Below are 11,828 nucleotides of genomic sequence, written 5' to 3'. Positions count from 1 at the left end.
CAGGCAGGATTCCTATTTCCTGACTTTAAATCCAGTGACCAGATTTTCTCTCCAACCCCAAGGCCAAATTATCCCTTCTTCCTCCCTATTACCTTCCTATGATTCTTCTCTATATAGTCTGCATCTAAATACATAGTCTTCATTTTAAACTTTATTTTATCTAGATAAAAACGGGAGAGGTAAACTATTAACACTGGTTACTTCTGGGAACTGATCCGTAAGGGTTTCAGACAAAGTCATCAAACTTTGCTCTCTACGCTTATATATTATTTAAATTTTATGGGTTAATTTATTTTTTAATTAAGTTGTTAAAAACAAAAATGAAACAATGTTAAAATGGCAGTGATGGTGGAATGTGTGATTTGTCGCTGGTGATGCTCTCTGAGGTATAATTTTAGAGTTAATATTTCCTTTTTTTTTGGAAGGGAAATTTGAAATTCCCTTTGGGAAGAGCACGGTGTGGATGTCTTGGATCTGTTTAAAAGATTATTTTAATAAAATGCTAAAAATCATGATTCTCATACAAATGTAAAATGAAGAATGGCAGTGATTTTATTTGATTCACTAGTTAAGGTAGAACCAGTGAGATGTGGAACCAGTTCAAGAGAATTCAAAGAGCAGGCATGTATATAGACAACCAGGAATGCTGAAATGAATTTGCTTAATAAATGTAAAACTGGCTTCTTGGCGAGAGAAGGACATCGATTTGCACCTCTACCTGACAAAATTCATTTGCAGTCTGTAGACAAGAGCCATTTGCTTTTGGAAACTTAGCGTAAGAAGGACACATTGGAGGTGGCATCAGTCAGATTCTTTCCCTGTTTGCTTCCCAGGGACAGTATCCACATGTCCTGGTAGAGGGAGGAGGTACTGCCCCTCAGGGTGGGGCAGTAAAGTCTTTTCTAAGTCCTCTCTTTTGCTTGAAAGACCAAATTTCTGAAAAATTTCAGAAAACTTTTGTTTATTAGAATACTATTCACACTTTCTTAAATGTAGACTCTGCTAAGCCAAAGAAGTGGATTACTTCTGAAGACAGATATCCCCTAGGGGAACAGCTTGCCTCTGGTTCTAAATGCTATAAAGTCTCCTTAGTTCAAGCTCCACATAGTTTAAATTCCGGAGGGAGGAGTCTGAGGTTTGCTTTGCAAACCCTTTCTTCATAGATGGTGAAAATTAATGCTATAAATAAGACTCTGGTAGCGTCTGGGATATGTGTGATTTATAACACAACTATATCCCAGGCATCTAAGAAGTATCATTAAGATATTTAGTTAAATTAAACACTAATTTATTATTCAGACTGCTAGGTTCTAAGAGGAAAATGGAAAAATTGTGCATTCTGGTATGGGTTATTGAAATTGCCAATCTGGCTCATTTTGAAGATCTCTCTCAACCACAGTTGAGTGAATGAACCAATGAACAAAGAAATATCATTGCCTGATTTGAGTTATTATATGTATCTCAATAAATTAAATAAAATTTCTTTTATGCCCCAAATATTTCCATCATGGTGATTTCTAAAGAATTGCATTTGGTTCAGGGCAGTTGTATGATAATCTTTTGCTATTCAAGCAACTTTGATTGAGTGCATGACTGTGAGCCAAGTAAATTTATTAGCTTGTTTCATTGAACTGCATTTGTACAATGAGACAAATTGTTTCAGCCAGGTTTCAAAGTGCTTCTCATCCACTGAGAAGTGACTTGGGCAATAAAGCCACAGTAATCAGATCTTCCTGAACACTTAGTAATTGTACATGGAAAACTATATACTGATAATAGCACTTACTAAATAGTATAGAGACGTTTTCAATGCTAATAAAACATATGGTATTAAATAGATCATTTGAAATGTGCATGTACCCTTTCTAGATATATCTGCTGGCTGGTTTTAATGTGCATGTGTGTGATAGACCCTAGATTTTCACCTAAGATTTTTGTCAAGATTTTTGTTGGTTTGAACTATGCCCTTACTCTGAAATCCAGAACACATTTTCCAAAGTCTTAATAAATTCTACTCAAAGCAACATTGCCATCCACGGTTAGTCAGACATCTCAGCAATGACCCTCTGCGAGGAGATCTAAAACACTGACGGTAGAGTTTTATTGTTGTTGTAGGAAAAGAAAATAATGGATATCCTTCATTCAGTGTTCCTTTTCTGCGTATGAAATTCAATAAGGTGAGTGAATGACTACTTTAGTAGTTAAGGGACAAAGAAAACATTTAGTTTCTAATGTTAGCTAGGTACTTCATTGTGTGTCAGTGACTATGTTGAGTGCTATTCCTGCTATTTCATAGTCATTCTTGATCCTCATCACAAGGTTAGTATTGTCTCTATTTTTTATGTATCAGGAAACTGAAGTATAGAATAGTTAAATGACTTGCCCAAGGTCATGCAGTTGGTAAGTAGTATAGCTATAAGGCTCCAAATCCTGGAGACAGAGCCTCATACTTTACTATTGCTGTTGTAAAGAAATGAATATTTTGAAATAATTCTTCATGTCCTTGTCTTTTGGTTATGAAAATTTTCTTTTCTGTAGTCCTTCCACCATTAGGGTCAGATCATAAGGCTTTTTCTGCTAAGGAAAGGAAAAAATATCCATCCGTCTGTAGAAAAGAAGCTCATGGGTTGAGTCATGTATTAGAGAATTGTCAAATAAATATGTTGTACACCTGAAACTAATATAACATTGTATGTTAATTATACTTCAATAAAAAATTTTTGATTAATGAGAAAAAAAGGAAAAGCTCATTGGATAAGTAAGAAGGAGGCTATGACATAGAATTCCTTCCAGAAGGGAAAGTTAGGTAGAAAATCCTTCTGGTGCTGTCAGAAGAAAGGAGCTGAGAAAGAGAGGAGAACCAGACAAGTTTCTTGGCTCTCCATATCCTCAGGGCTGAACAGGGGTGGGTGTGGTTAAGCATCTAAACAGGTTTGGGGCTGTCAGAGGGTATCCAGGCTGGGGAGACTATATGTTGTTGAGGGAAGCCTTGAGTTTGTTATGGCACCTTGTTCAACACAACGCCATGGCATGGGCTCAGTTTAGAAGTAATGTCAGGGAGGAGTCCCTAGGCAGCTCAGTTGGGTATGTGTCTGACTCTTGATTTCAGCTCAGGTCACGATCTCAGGGTTTTTGAGATTGAGCCCCATGTCAGTCTTTGCGTCAACAGTGTGGAACCTGCTTGGGACTCTCTCTTTTCCTCTCTCTCTGCCCCTCCCCTGCTCATGCATGCTCTCTCTCTCTCTCTCTCTCTCTCTCTCAATAAATAAATAAATAAACTTAAAAAAAAAAGTAATGTCAGAAAGAGGTGCTTTTATGGACCGGCCTGAAATAGTGTCCGTATTCCCCATGGCCTGTATCATGGCCACTGAAGAGTTGGAGTTCCTCCCGAGTCCTCTTCCAACTCTACGTCAATGGCTATCAGCAGAAATAGAGCTAGAGCAAGCTGGTGCAAGATGAGACCAGGTGAGCAGTAACTTCTTTTACAAACAAACTGACCAGCATGACCCCTTCGGCACAAGAAATTCCTTGAGCTTTGAGCAGATGTCAGTGGGCAGTTTCTGGCTACATTTTCCTCTTCACTGGAAATCAGTGGAGTGGGAGACCAACTGGTGATGCCTCCTACTTTTTGTCTTTATAGACAGATGGGCAGCCGGGATATGTGTACTCTCATGGGCAGGTCATTGGCTAGAAAATTCATCCAAGCCACTCAGGACTTTTGTGACCTTGAGAATATTGCTTAACCTTTCTGAGCTTTAGATTCTGCATGTATAAAGTGGAAATGATAGTAAAATAACATTTTCTGTGTATCGTTTTTGTAAGGGTTGATGAACAGTGAGACAAATATACTATGGAATATAACGCTATTATTATTAATACTATTATTGCCATTACTGTTATTAATTGATATATTTTGAGCTAATAATTGGAGGACCTTATATGTATAAAATAAGCACATGCAAAGCTACGTGTATGGTTTTGTGAAGCATCACAACATCATTCTTTTAAAATCCAAGCTGTATACCTTAACATGTTATCGCATATTGCCTCATTTTCTATTTTACTTAGTTTTGTTGATTCTTTCCATCTAAATGATCGTTTCTAGGCAGGCACTATGTCTTATGGTGCATAAATAGTAGGGGTTTTAAGATGATATGTATAGTACTTACAAAAGCTATAAAAAGTGTGAACTGGAGATCAGAAATACTCATTTTCAACCAATTTACAAGACAGTAAAGTTCTTGAGAGCAATGCCGAACAAATAATACAGGAAAAGCTGGATGCATAGAAATTAGAAATTAAGAAATCAAATCCAATCAAGCTTTTAAAAATTCCAAATCTTTTTCCTTTATTTTCTCATTTCTTTCATTTTTTAAGTTTATTTTATTGCCTTTTCTCCCCTATCTTTACGAAACTGATGCAGCCTTAGGCTCACTGCAGATAAAACAAAAACAAATAAAAGGATAAGCATAATGAATAATAATTATTCTATACACTTTAATAACTTGACAGATAGCCTTCCAGATAATTGTTAATTCATTTTTTAAAACGATCAAACCACACCTATTCTTTCAAAAATTATCAGAGGCTATACAACCAATTCCATCCTGTGGACATCTAGGTTGTTTACATTTAGGTTGTTTCCAATTAACTCTCTTATTGGATATCCAGATTGTTTCCATGTGGTCCCTTTTGTTGGCTATTAGATTTTTTTTCCAACTCATTACTATTCTCTTGTATTACTTATTGCTGCTGTAACATATCACTACAAATTTAGTAGCTTAACACAACACAAACGTACTCTCTTACAGTTCTGGAGATCAGAAATCTGAGTCAGTTTCATTGGGCTAAAGTCAAGATGCCAGCAGACCTGGTTCCTCCTGGAGGCTGTGAGTGGACAATTCATTTCCTTGCCTTTTCCAGCTTCTAGAGGCTGCCAGCATTCTAATCTCTGCTTTTGTCACATTGCCTTCTCTTTGGTATGGTATCTCCCCCTATTTTTCTCTTATGAGGACACTTGTGATTACATCCTTGGGCTTACCTGGATAATGCAGGCTACTCTCCCCATCTCAAGATCCTTAATCACATCTGCAAAGTCCCTTTTATGATATAATGTAACATATTCCTAGGTTTGGGGGATTAAAATATGCACATCTTGAGAGGCCATTATTCAGCCAACCAAAGGCAAACATTATACACAACGTGAGCAGGTAAAATAGTCTGGGGAAAATTATAGGAAAAATCACCCTGAAAATTTTATGAAAAGTGATAACAATGTTTAAAGACATATGAGCGGTATAAGCCTTGCAAAATTTCTAATACTGCCTAAAATAGGGATCAGTGGTGTCCATTTTAACCAAGACATTTCAACCAGTTTGAGGTCTTGACCAGCCTGTTTCCCACAAATTCCCCAAAGTCCATCATGTGAAGACAAAATAAGGTAGATTGTGGGGGGTTGTGCATCTCACATATGAGTCTCAGAGGAAGTGAAAACTAAGCAGAGATATGCAGGAAAAGAAGTGGATCAGGTGATGTGGTCTCAGGAAGAAAAGTCCTGACATGGCGAATGTGGTGCATATGTGAGTGAGAAAAGACCTGGAGATGGGAGAGGGTCCTGTGTTTCAGGAATTGATGGCAGGATTATGTGGCTAGTAGTATATTTTGAGTCGGCAGTGGGAGGAGGATGCTGTAAAAGAGGAAGCTGGTTAGTTAACTACGAGCTGGATCAAGATGGGCCTGTTGTGTATGGATTTTATCTTAAGGCAACTGCAGAGCCCTTGAAAATGACCTGGATCTTCTATTACATGAACTTAATATTGCTAATATGGCAACACTCCCCACACTGATCCATATTAGCCTCGCTCTCTTTTTAAGTTAGCTCTATGCCCAACGTGGGGCCTGAACTCATGATCTTGAGATCAAGAGTTATATACTCTACCAACTGAGCCAGCCAGGCACCCTTCCACATTGATCTATCGACTTAACACAATCCCTATCAAGATTCCTCCTTTTTTTTTTTTCCTAAAAATTAACGAGCTGATGATTCTAAAATGAAATGGAAAGGGCTCAGAACTGTTAAAACAATCTTGAAAAAGAACAAAAAGTTTGGAGGACTTAAAGTTCCTGATTTTAGAACTTATGTCAAAACTAGAGTAATGAAATCGCACAACAGTGGCATCAGGATAGCTAGACATAGAGACCAATGGAATAAAAGTCCTTGCATTCACAGTCAATTGAGTTTTGACAAGGGAGCCAAGATAATTCAATGGGGAAGTAAATAACCTAATGGTGTTGGGATAGTTGGTTATTTAAAATTTAAACAATGACAGCATGAACTTAGGCCTGACTGTATATCATACATAAAAGTCAACCCAAAATGTGTCGTAAACCTAAATTTAAGAGTTAAAATTTGAAAATATCTAGAAGAAAATGTATAGTTTTCTTTGAGTCATTAGCTATTAGGGACACACAAATCAAAACCACAATGAGATACCACTTCATATCCACGTTATAACACCCATTAGTGGCTATGATAAAAGAAGGCTAATAGTAACAAGTAGTGGCAAAGATGTGATGTTGGGACTGTCATACATTGCTGCGGGCATGGTTCAGGCACTTTAGAAAAGAGTGTGGCACTTTCTCAAAATGTTAAACATACAGTTTAACCATATGACTCAGCAATTCCACTTAGGTATCTACCCAAGAGAATTAAAAACATATGTCCACACAAAGCCTAGTACAGCAATGTTTCCAGCAGCATTGTCCATAGCAGCCAAAGAGTGGAAAGACCCCAAATGTCTATCAATTGATGAATGGATAAATAAGATGTGGTGTATCGATACAATGGAATGTTATGAGTAATAAAAAGGAAATAATAAAAAGAGTAAGTACTGATACATGCTAAAAATGGATGAACCTTGAAAACATGCTATATGAAAGAACCCAGTAAGAATGATCACATAGTGCATGATTCCATTTATATAAATATCCAGAGTAGGGAAACCTTTAGCAGTAGAAACATAGATCAGTGATTGGTTATATTAGGTTTGAGAGTAGAGGTTGGGCAAAGTGGGGAATAATTGCTAATGGTTATGGGCTTCTTTTTGGGGTGATGAAAATGGTCTAAAATTAGACTGTGGTGATGGTTGCACAAATCTGTAAATATGCTAAAAACTTGAATTGCACACTCTAAGTAGGTGTATTTTATGGTATGTAAATTATATCTAAATAAAGATATATATACTTTTTAAGAACATACTGGGGATTGACATAGTCAATTTCCATCAGTGTGGGAATGGATTAGAAGGAGGACAGGATTGGAGGCAGGCAGGCATGTTAAAATTTTCAGGTGCGAGTTACAGCTGGCCATGCTGTTTTAATTTCATTTTATTAAAAATAGATGCTTATTCTCTAGAAGACTGTGATTATAACAGTTTCCCAGCTCTAGTCAATTGCTTACCGTCATCACATAATCTTTGTGATAGCCACAGCACACCGTAGCTATGTCACATGTGATGCATCCAAGGAGAAAGGATGCTTTAGGTTTTGTATGGTAAGAGTTTGCTGCTTAGCGAGTCAGCTGATTTCGAGGCAGGGGATTAATCAGGCTGTCAAATTGTTTCCCTGGAAATAGATGCAGCAGAAGAGATAGTAACCTGTGGCTTTCTCAATTCAGCAAGGCAGCTGTTTAAAATTTTTTATGCCTGCAGTATCTGAGTGTCTCTCTCCTTGACTATAATTGAGGGCTTTCTTTATTTAGATGTACAGGAGGCTCTCTGTAACAAGTACTTAGTATTGGCATATTTAAAAAAAAATCCCGAAGCCTGCTTTTTATGTACCCCAAGGCCACTCATCGATAACTAGCACTTCACATAATAATACACTTATGAAAACTAATTTATTTTTAGTCTTCCTTTCTTCTCATGATAAAAATACAGGCAAACCATAATTTCCTAATGTCACAAAATTCAATACAAGTAGTAATTTTTTAACTGTATTTTTTTACATTAAAAAACACTAGTATATATTTCACAAAGCAAAAACAGCAATTTAAACAAATAGTGTTCATTTCTTGACTGTTCAGAAGGACAACTCTGGATGAGATATAAGAAAATGAAGTAGGATTCATTCATCATGAATATCCATTCATCTGAAGGTATGGCATGGATATTACCTAGGATTCTAAATGATTATAAAGCTAAGGGAAAGGCAGAGAGGAATATAAAAGCCAAATATTATCTGACAAACTGTATCTGACCAAGTGCCTGTAATCCAGCTGTGAGTTCACTGATTGTTATAATGCTTGGGCTTTTCAGAGGCACGCAGAAGTGTCATCTGCAGTTGGTTTGGAATTTGAGCTTTTCCTGTAAATCTCATAACAACCTTTAAATACTCTTTTAGCCTTTTTAATAAGATAGTTCTCATAAACTTTAGAGGCTCAGGTGTTTTCCTTTGCTTGAAGCCAGAGACAAGTCTGGACAGAATGTGTTATTATTCCTGGAAGGCAGCCTGACCTTCACCAGTGCCCTTGGAGAACAGCTAGAATCAAGCAAGTCCAGGGGTGGGTGGTAAAAACATACAGATTTAGATTTAGGAGTCTGGGTGTGGACACATGGCCATTTGCACAAACATTCATCTGGTGTCTTTTGCTTTGATGGAGAGTTCTTGAAATTAGAGTCCTATGGAAATGGTACTTAGGTTCAAAGTATTATTGAAGGAACAATCTCATCTTGACAGTTAACAAAACAACTTGCTACTTCTTGCTCTGGCATATTGTTAAGCTCTCATTGAATATGAGCCTTGGAAAGACTCACCCAGAACTAGAACATCACTGACTCCTTACAACTCATGGACTCTGAAAAACACCATTGAGTCTAAAGCCCCCCTGTTTTAGGATGAGGCTGGTAGTCCGAAGAGATGAAGGGAGGGCTGGATAGTGAAGAAGCTGGATCTAGGACCCACCCTGTTGGACTTGGTCTGTGTCCTCCCTACCACAAGGGCTTTGCTATCTGCATGTCATCATGTACTAGCTGTGAGAACTCACGTTTCTCCATTTGTAAAATGAACAAAAGAAAGCCAGTCAAGTAGGATGTTATAAGGAAAAAATGAGGTGTTGAGCATCCATCGCTGCATTTAATAAAAAACCTCTGTGCCAGAGCACTGATGTTGTTTTCCTAGTCTTTGCCTCATCTTTGATGAATTCTACTGCATTTGGAGAATGTAGTCATTGTGGCCCTGGTAAAATATACTATCACCCTGGGAATTATAAAAACATTGGAGACCAGATGCTGCTGCACAAATGAGAAGCCTCATCAACATTAAATCTTGTTCCTGACCTAGAGGAAGAATAATGTATGTGGAAACAATCTGCAAAATGTAACATGCTATAAAAATGCTAGTTTTTGTTATTAATGCAAATTAATCTATTTTAGTGATTTTTTTTGTTTTTTTTTTTAGCGGTCCCTAGCACAGCTTTTGCCCAGAGGATTAAGACAGATCAGCTTTGGTGATAAACATATCTTTGTGCAAGGGGTAGCCCTTGGCAACAAGAGGGGTAATTGCTTAGAAACAGCTGCCTTCTATCTGGTAAGAGAGAGAAAGAGCAAAAAGGAGTGAGGAATACTTCCAAATAGTTCCCAGAAAGGCCATGGACTAAACCTTTACGGCTCAAGAGGGGTATTCTCAGACTATTGGTGAGGAGTGGTCTGTCACCCAGGGGGCCAATTTGTTTGGACGAAGCCAGACTCTGAAGCCTATCAGGGAAGAGAGTCCTCTGGAAATGTGTCTTTTTCCTTAAGTCTTTTCAGTATCCTTTTTGAAAGAGGGTAGAACCTGTGGACCATGCACATTTTAGAAAGCTGAGACTAGTCAGACATTCAGCAGATGTCACTCAAAGGCCAGGGGTATGCTCACTTGTGAGGCTGTGGGGAGACTGAGGCATGGGAAGTAATAATAGGAGAAACTCTCTTTTGGGATTCCTTGGGTAGGGTAGAGATTACACTTAACCAACAAATATGTGCTGAAAATCCTTCAGTGGGTTGAGGTGAAGGAAATGACTTCTGTGTGGAAGTTGGTGGGACCCACGTGACTGATAATGCTAATGATACGAGAAGGGGTGGGTGGGTGGGTGTGGCAGGGATGGTATTAGAGTTGAATGTGCCTGTGTGGAGGAGTTATAAAAAAGATGTGGGAGGGGCGTTTGGGTGGTTCAGTCGGTTAAGCGTCTGACTTCGTCTCAGGTCATGATCTCACAATTCGTGGGTTTGAGCCCCACGTCGGGCTCCGTGCTGACAGCTCAGAGCCTGGAGCCTGCTTCAGATTCTGTGTCTCCCTCTCTCTGCCCCTCCTGTTGACTGTGCTTTGTCTCTCTCTCTCGAAAACAAACAAACATAAAAAAATCTTTTAAAAAGATGTGGGTTTTTTTCGGTATTATTTCTTTGTTTATAAAAGATATAAGAGTATTGTTGGACATACGGGAAAATATAGAAAAATATAAAGAATAAAATTAAAATCACCCACAATCTGCCACCAAAAAGTAATTAAAAGTTCTATATGGATGTCGATATGGACTGGAAATGCACACGAAAATATGACAATATTGGTTTGTTAAAATAATGAGGAAAGGGATTTTTTTTGTCCTTTTTCCTTTTTTTGATTTCAGTTTGCAGTGTTTTTTTTTTTTTCCTAGTGTTTTTAATGGGAATATATGGGTGAAAAAGAACTATAATATATTGGTAAATTTTACAAATTTAGAACGTGGGCTCCTGGGTGGCTCAGTCGGTTAAACATCTGACTTTGGGTCAGGTTATGATCTCGCAGTTTGTGGGTTCAAGCCCCACATCAGGCTCTGTGCTGACAGCTCAGAGCCTGGAGCCTGCTTCAGATTCTGTGTTTCCCTCTCTCTCTGCACTTTCCCAGCTTGCACTCTGTCTCTCTCTGAAAGAAATAAATATTTAAAAAAATTATAAATTTAGGACGTAACTGTATATTTCTGTATAGAACTGTATATTCTATACTGTATAGAACTGCTTTGTTCTCTGTTATCTTCACTTTTAGCATATTGTGAGCTTTTCCCTTGTGAGTAAATATTTTTTTAAAATATGATTTAAATAGCTCCTTTGTATTTCATTATGCAAATATAGATTATAATTGATCTTAGAAATTCTCTATTGTATAATATAGTTTCATCTTTTATAAATAAAACTTTACTTAATCTCCTTATACACAGTGTTCGTGTGGATCTCTACTACTTCCCTGAGATAACTGTTTCAACGTAAAATCACATTATCAAAGGGAATACACATTTTTTATGCTCCTGATACATTTTATTGGGTTTTTCTCTGAAAATATTCTATGAATTTACACTCCAAAAGGAGATGTTTGAGAAGCATCAAAGGTGGAGGCTGGGGATCTATGGTGAGTTGACCTGAAGAAAGAAGAAATTCGGAGACATCTCTCAGAGGGGCCTAGCAAGAAAGTAGGAGAGGAGTTTCGCATGAAAGAACCCTGATATTCTCAGGCATTTGTGTCTGAACCAGTGACGGAGTCAGCAAAGTGCACTGAGGGCCTTACTTCACCTTTAAGAGGGGGTTCAAGAAAATGATGTATGTGAAAAATGACCTCTTCCTTGAACTCTTGTGGGCTTTACAAAATTGTTCTAGGGTAGCTTACCAGGAGTCACTGAGGAGGACCCGAGGCCCAGAAGTTAGGCGACTCTCCCACATCACATTAATGCAAGTGGCAGAATGCAGATTCAAAACAATGCCTTCCAAACCCACCATGGTTTTCCACTTGGCTTTTTCTACACCTCTAAGTAAAGAGGTTGGCCT

The 11,828-nt window shown here is 37.9% G+C and overlaps 1 long non-coding RNA gene across 1 annotated transcript; it reads left to right on the top strand.

The window, feature by feature from the left end:
• The first annotated feature begins 978 nt into the window (after positions 1-978).
• On the top strand, positions 979-9,492 carry LOC128315264 (uncharacterized). The gene is made up of 3 exons (XR_008297904.1): positions 979-2,177; positions 3,293-3,465; positions 4,812-9,492. It is a non-coding gene; the product is annotated as an uncharacterized LOC128315264 (long non-coding RNA).
• Positions 9,493-11,828: the final 2,336 nt, after the last annotated feature.

This window comes from Acinonyx jubatus, chromosome C2, assembly GCF_027475565.1.
Source record: "Acinonyx jubatus isolate Ajub_Pintada_27869175 chromosome C2, VMU_Ajub_asm_v1.0, whole genome shotgun sequence".
NCBI classification, from domain to species: Eukaryota; Metazoa; Chordata; class Mammalia; order Carnivora; family Felidae; genus Acinonyx; species Acinonyx jubatus.
The sequence above is the reverse complement of the archived record's forward strand: the minus strand, read 5'-3'. Positions and strand labels throughout refer to the sequence as shown.